Below are 5,487 nucleotides of genomic sequence, written 5' to 3'. Positions count from 1 at the left end.
GGCAGCTGCTGTCCAGGACTGTCATGGGCAGGGGATGGGCTGATGCTCTCTGATGACCTGACAGAGGTCATCACAAAAGTCCAAATCGACAGCTCATGCTTGGAAAAATGAGATCACTGTTCAACTTGCAAAGCGATGCCCAGGGCTGTGAGGGTTCGGTTTCCTCAAAGAACCTGACTCTTGGCATTTAAAGAAGAAGAAAAGGCCGGGCGCCGTGGCTCAAGCCTGTAATCCCAACACTTTGGGAGGCTGAGGCGAGAGGATTGCCTGAGTCCAGGGGTTCAATACTAGCCTGGGCAACTTGGCCAGCCCTCATTTCTGCAATAAATCAAAAAATAAGCCGGGCATGGTAGTGCATGCCTGTGGTTCCAGCTACTTGGAAGGCTGAGGTGGAAGAATCGCCTGAGGCCAGCAGGTCAAGGCTGGAATGACTGTGAGCATTCCGCTCTACCCTAGTCTGTGCAATAGAGTGAGACTCTGACTCAAAAAAAAGAAAAGAAAAGAAAAGAAGAAGAAAACAGTGCCCTCTAGGATTGCAGAGGCAGCACTATCCAGGCCAACACATGCCTGAGGGTGACCATGCCTGTGGATTTCTGGAACCCAAGAACCTCATAAACAGCAGCCTTGCTTCTCTGATTCCAGGTAAAAACTCTAGCCTGGCCAAAAGGCTAGCACTCCAAAAGTCTGAATTTCTTTGAAAAAGTTAAGCGGCACAGTGTCTGGCATATAGCTAGTGCTCAACACATATTTGGTGAAATTAGATAAACCGTCACTTTCACTCAGTTAAAAACTAGGGTAGGCATTCCCTGTCAGGTACCCACCTCGAAACAAAAAGACTCATTAACGAAATAGGACTACGAAGCCTAAAAACTCGAGTAAGAGTGTGTTTTCTGTCATCTTGAGCCCAGAAAGTCCACATGAGACCTGGAAAGAAAATTCTGCATGGGACACACCCCAGGACCTGAGGCACAAATGCCCGGGTAGAAGATCCCAGCCCCAAGGGGCACAGAATGGCAGAGGACAGTGCTGTGAAGTGCCAAGGATACAAGCCTGAGAGTCTCCCTGGCTCTCAGTCCCCGTGTGTCCTTGAGCGCTCACACTCTGAGCCTCACCTTGCCTGTCTGTAAATTGGGCCACCTTGTCCTCAGCATTGCAGCGGCCGTCCTGCACTGGATCTGCATGGCAGGTGCGGAGCACATCGGTCAGTGCTCGTAAGACCCAATCACGTTCCAGGCAGTGGGCTGGCCCAGAGCAGGGGCTCCACAACTGGTGGCGATAACTTCAGTCGCCAGGCAGTTGGCAGAGCACTGCACACCAGCAGAAGATGCTGTGGTTGTTTTGTTTTTTTTGAGTTGGAGTCTCACTCTTGTCGCCCGGGCTGGAGTGCAGTGGCACACTCACAGCCACCGCGACCTCCACCTGCTGGGCTCAGGCGATCCTTCCGCCTCAGCCTTCCACGTAGCTGGAACCATAGACACACGCCACCATGCTGGGCTAGTTTTTGTGATTCATTGTAGAAACAAGGTCCCACCAAGCTGCCCAGACTGGTCTGGAGCCCTTGGGCTCAGGTAACCCAAAGTGCTGGGAACACAGGCTGAGCCACGGCACCCGGTTGCTGTAGTTGTTCTTCCACCCAGGACCTTTGTCTCTCAGTTATTAGCATAAATCCCTTCCTACGTAGTTTCTCAGCTGGAAGGTGGATGTGTTCACTTTTACACCTGAGAGGGAAGAAGTATCACCTCAGAGCGTATTGCTTTTGTTACTTCGAAAAGGAGCAAGAGGCGAGCCCACCTTCACAGCCACAAGGATGTTCTGGCCACCCCGAGAGGCTCCTGTGCCGTCGCTCGACTGTGGATGTCCTGAGCACAGCCCCTTGTTGGGAGCCAACACCTTGGAGAAAACAAACAGTGAAGCATTTGTTTACTAGAAGTGTGCTGGTTGAGAGAAAAGCACTGGTATACAAGGCAGAAGGCCTCATGGATCCTGTTTTATAAACTTTCTGTTTCTTTGCCTATGTGAGCTCACAAGTGTAATACAGTTTGCTGACTGAATATTTGATATTCAATTAATACTATAATTTATATAAACAATATATTATGATTTTCATTGGAAGAGCTTAAACAGTAAAGATTATTCATAGAGAACTTTTAAGTTTCGTTTAAGCTTTTAAGTTTCCTTTTCCTAAAAGTTAACTTTAAGTTTCTGAAGGTTTATCTTGAGATTCTTTAACAATACATTGAAACTTTCTGTTTGACTTTGTACTGAAACTTTCTGTACCGACACTCTTTTTAAATATTTTGTTTTTGCCTCCAGCCAAACCGATTGCTAAGGAACAAGCTATGCTGATACTCCCCTGTGACGGTTTCTGTCCCCAGCCAGGCTGTTCAATAAGTTACTATGGCAATGGGATGTCTTACAAACAGTGATGCACTAGCTTACAAGGAAATAGATTTCAAAAATAATTCGATTTGTAATTTTATTAAGTTTGAAGATAGGATAAAAATATGTTTATAGTGTTATAACAGTAAGAATCACACATTAATGACAGTTATACATCTATGATAGTTTAGATTAAACAAAACTTAAGATAAGTATAAGTTTATAAAATATAGCATAGTGTTAGAGTTTAATCATTAGATAAAATAAAATTGTTAAGTTTAGATGTGGTTAAAAAGACTCATATGAGTCATTGTGAGGTTTTATAGCTTAAAAATAATTAGTTTTAGGTTAAGTGTTAAATAATTACATAGCATTATATTTTGTCAAATCATAAAAGGTTAATAGGAAATTCAAGACTTTAGATTAGGTAGAAATAAAAATAAACTTATGAAGTATGGATTATTCATCAAAATCATGAAAAGCAGTTTGTGAAACTATTGTAAAAGCTCTGCATTTATCATCTTGATGTAAGCACGTTATGCCTCATGGATTCGTGATTGTTGGGGCATACAAATCTCATGATGTATGTTTCTGTAGAATATGTTATGCACTGTGGGACGTGTAAGCCCCCGGCGAATGTTTGTTATATTGCTAGGGGTGATAGAAAATGGTATATAAGGTGGAAGGAGTTTGAATAAAATTTGGAACGCTCTTGGCCAGACCTGACCCAGAGGAACTGCCTCCGAGTGTTTCTTCTCGCCATCCTGATTCTCCCGATTCAGGCCCAACCCCCCTCAAGTCGCAGCCGGTCTCCGACAGCCCCTGACACCACGAAGCCCTTCTCATCAGTGTGCATGCTGGGAGCCTTCTCAGGCCCATCCAGGAGGTGGTAGCTCAGAGGTGATACTGTCCCTTGGAACACAGAACAGACCTGTTCTGCAGATGTGGTGGTGAGGGCTGGTCACAGTGACGGGCTAGGGCCAGGGGACCAACAGCCTGCAGTTCCCACTGTTCCTAGGAGAAGGAAAGAGCCCGGCCTCAGCCTGGAACACCACCAGCTAGCCACAGCCTCGTCATCACCCACAGAAACCAACCCAGCAGCCCGATGGCTACGGGGAGAGCGAGGCTCCTCACTCTTTCCAGGTGGTCAGCCCACCGGAAGGGGAAGATGTGGAGGCAGAGCTTCTCGGCTCCGCGGGATGTTCTGCATTCACAGAAGCCAGGCAGCCTGGCAGAGTGGGGGCAGGGATGGGGCTTGGAGTGGGACGGAACCGACTCCTGCCAAGCTGAGTACTCCCTCCAGCTTGGAAGGGGAGCAGTGAGACCGGGCGCAGTGGCTCGCACCCATAACCCCAGCACTTTGGGAGGCTGAGGTGAGAAGATTGCCTGAGCCCACGGGTTCAAGACCAGCCTGGGCAACTTGAGTGACCTCATCTCTACAATAAGTCAACAAATTAGCCTGGTGTGGTGCACATGCCTGTAGCTACTACTACTTGGAAGACTGAGGCGGAAGGATCGCCTGAGCCCAGCAGGTTGAGACTGCAGTGACTGTGAGCATGCCATTGCAATCCAGCCTGCACAACAGAGTGAGACTCCAACTCAAAAGGAAAAAAAAATGAAGATCATCCTTTTTAAAGAACACAGTGACAACGGGATTTTCTTAGCACCACACACTTTTTAAAACACAGTGGTGTGTAACACGTGGAGGAGAAGGATGTTCCTGTCTCTTCCTGCGCTGACTATTCTCATCCCACTGGTCTCAGCAGGACTGTTCTACTCAGCCTCTGTGGAAGGGGACTCCCCCAGGGCTGCACCAGCACAGTCAGCCTCTGCTTCTACAGCCTGCTCCTGCTGCTCACCGTTCCAGTGTGTGTGTGGTTCCACTTCTGGACCTGGATGGGCATTAAGCTCCTCTGGCATCATTAGTGCAGCCGGATCCCAGGTGTGTGTGTGTTAAGGCTAGAGCTCGGGCGTCTCTCTGAAAGCTCAGCTAGATGGAGATACTGAGACCCAGGATTTAGTTTGCAGAAAAGATGCTCTGCCTTGTGTACGTCACGTCTAAGACTATGAGAGGTTTAAGCTGCAGAAATATTTTACTGTATTCTTGTTCTGCTCTTGTCTTTTGAAAGTTCTGACTTAGAACTGCTGTATCAGAAGAAACATTTTGACAAAATATCTTGTTGGAGAATAACACCCCCAATCATCTCTGATGACTGTTTCTAATCCCATTCATCTAAAAGTTATTTGAAATTTTGTTTGTTTGTTTGTTGAGTTTCAAGATCTTTGGTAAAGTCACATATTAGAGATGACAGAAATAATTTCAAAGGAGCTGTGTTGGAATAGTTGAGCTGAGAAATTCATTGAACTAGTGTGGTATAAAACCGTGTAATTAAAATGGAATTTAATGAACTTAGAAAAATTCAGAATTTGTAAAGTTTCCTTCATTCCTTTGGCATCAAATGCTTACATTAACAATAAAATAAGATGCTGACAATTCCCATAAGTAGTAAAAAAAAAAAAGGTGGGGGGGCAGTGGTCCTGCCCTGCTCTATCTCCATGGGCTGCCGATAGGACGACAACAGGAAGAGAGTCCGAGCTCTGTCGCTCCGTACCAGGTGGGAGATTCACAGGAGGCACTTCGGACTCTTTGCCATGCTCGTTAATGGAATCAAGGAGCACTGGCAGGAGACGCGTCCGGCTCCAGGGCCAGCCCCTCATGCCTGTCTCCACCCTGCCCTATAGACCTTCCCCGCGGGACTGGAGGCTCACGCTCTGGCCACTGCCTGGGCTTTCTTCCCCATCTGCACCCACTTTTAGCCTGAGAAACGCCTATTCATCCACCTGGAACACACAGGGAGTGTCTTTCTCGGGCTGCGGCTTGACATGACACCCTGCTCACATCCTCCTCTTCCAGGACGTGGGTCCTCATCACCTGTCCCTATGTTCCCGGAGCCTAGACCTCAGTTCCCCTCGGTTGAATGAACCCGGTGTCCCGCGTCAGTGGCCCTGTGGCCTCACGTCACGCACAAGTCACAGTCAGCGCAGGCATCATCCCCTCTGAGTCAGAGGTAGGGTCCTGGGTCAGGGTGCTTCCAACAGGGTTCCCCA

At 47.5% G+C, this 5,487-nt stretch overlaps 1 pseudogene; it reads left to right on the top strand.

Annotated features, from left to right (window-relative positions):
* The first annotated feature begins 4,093 nt into the window (after positions 1–4,093).
* Positions 4,094–4,305, top strand: LOC110596323 (annotated as a pseudogene).
* Positions 4,306–5,487: the final 1,182 nt, after the last annotated feature.

Source organism: Carlito syrichta, unplaced genomic scaffold, assembly GCF_000164805.1.
Source record: "Carlito syrichta isolate Samal-C Ts95f unplaced genomic scaffold, Tarsius_syrichta-2.0.1 Scaffold308508, whole genome shotgun sequence".
In the NCBI taxonomy this organism is placed as follows: domain Eukaryota; kingdom Metazoa; phylum Chordata; class Mammalia; order Primates; family Tarsiidae; genus Carlito; species Carlito syrichta.
Note: the sequence above shows the minus strand (reverse complement) of the source record. Positions and strands in the feature narration are given on the sequence as shown.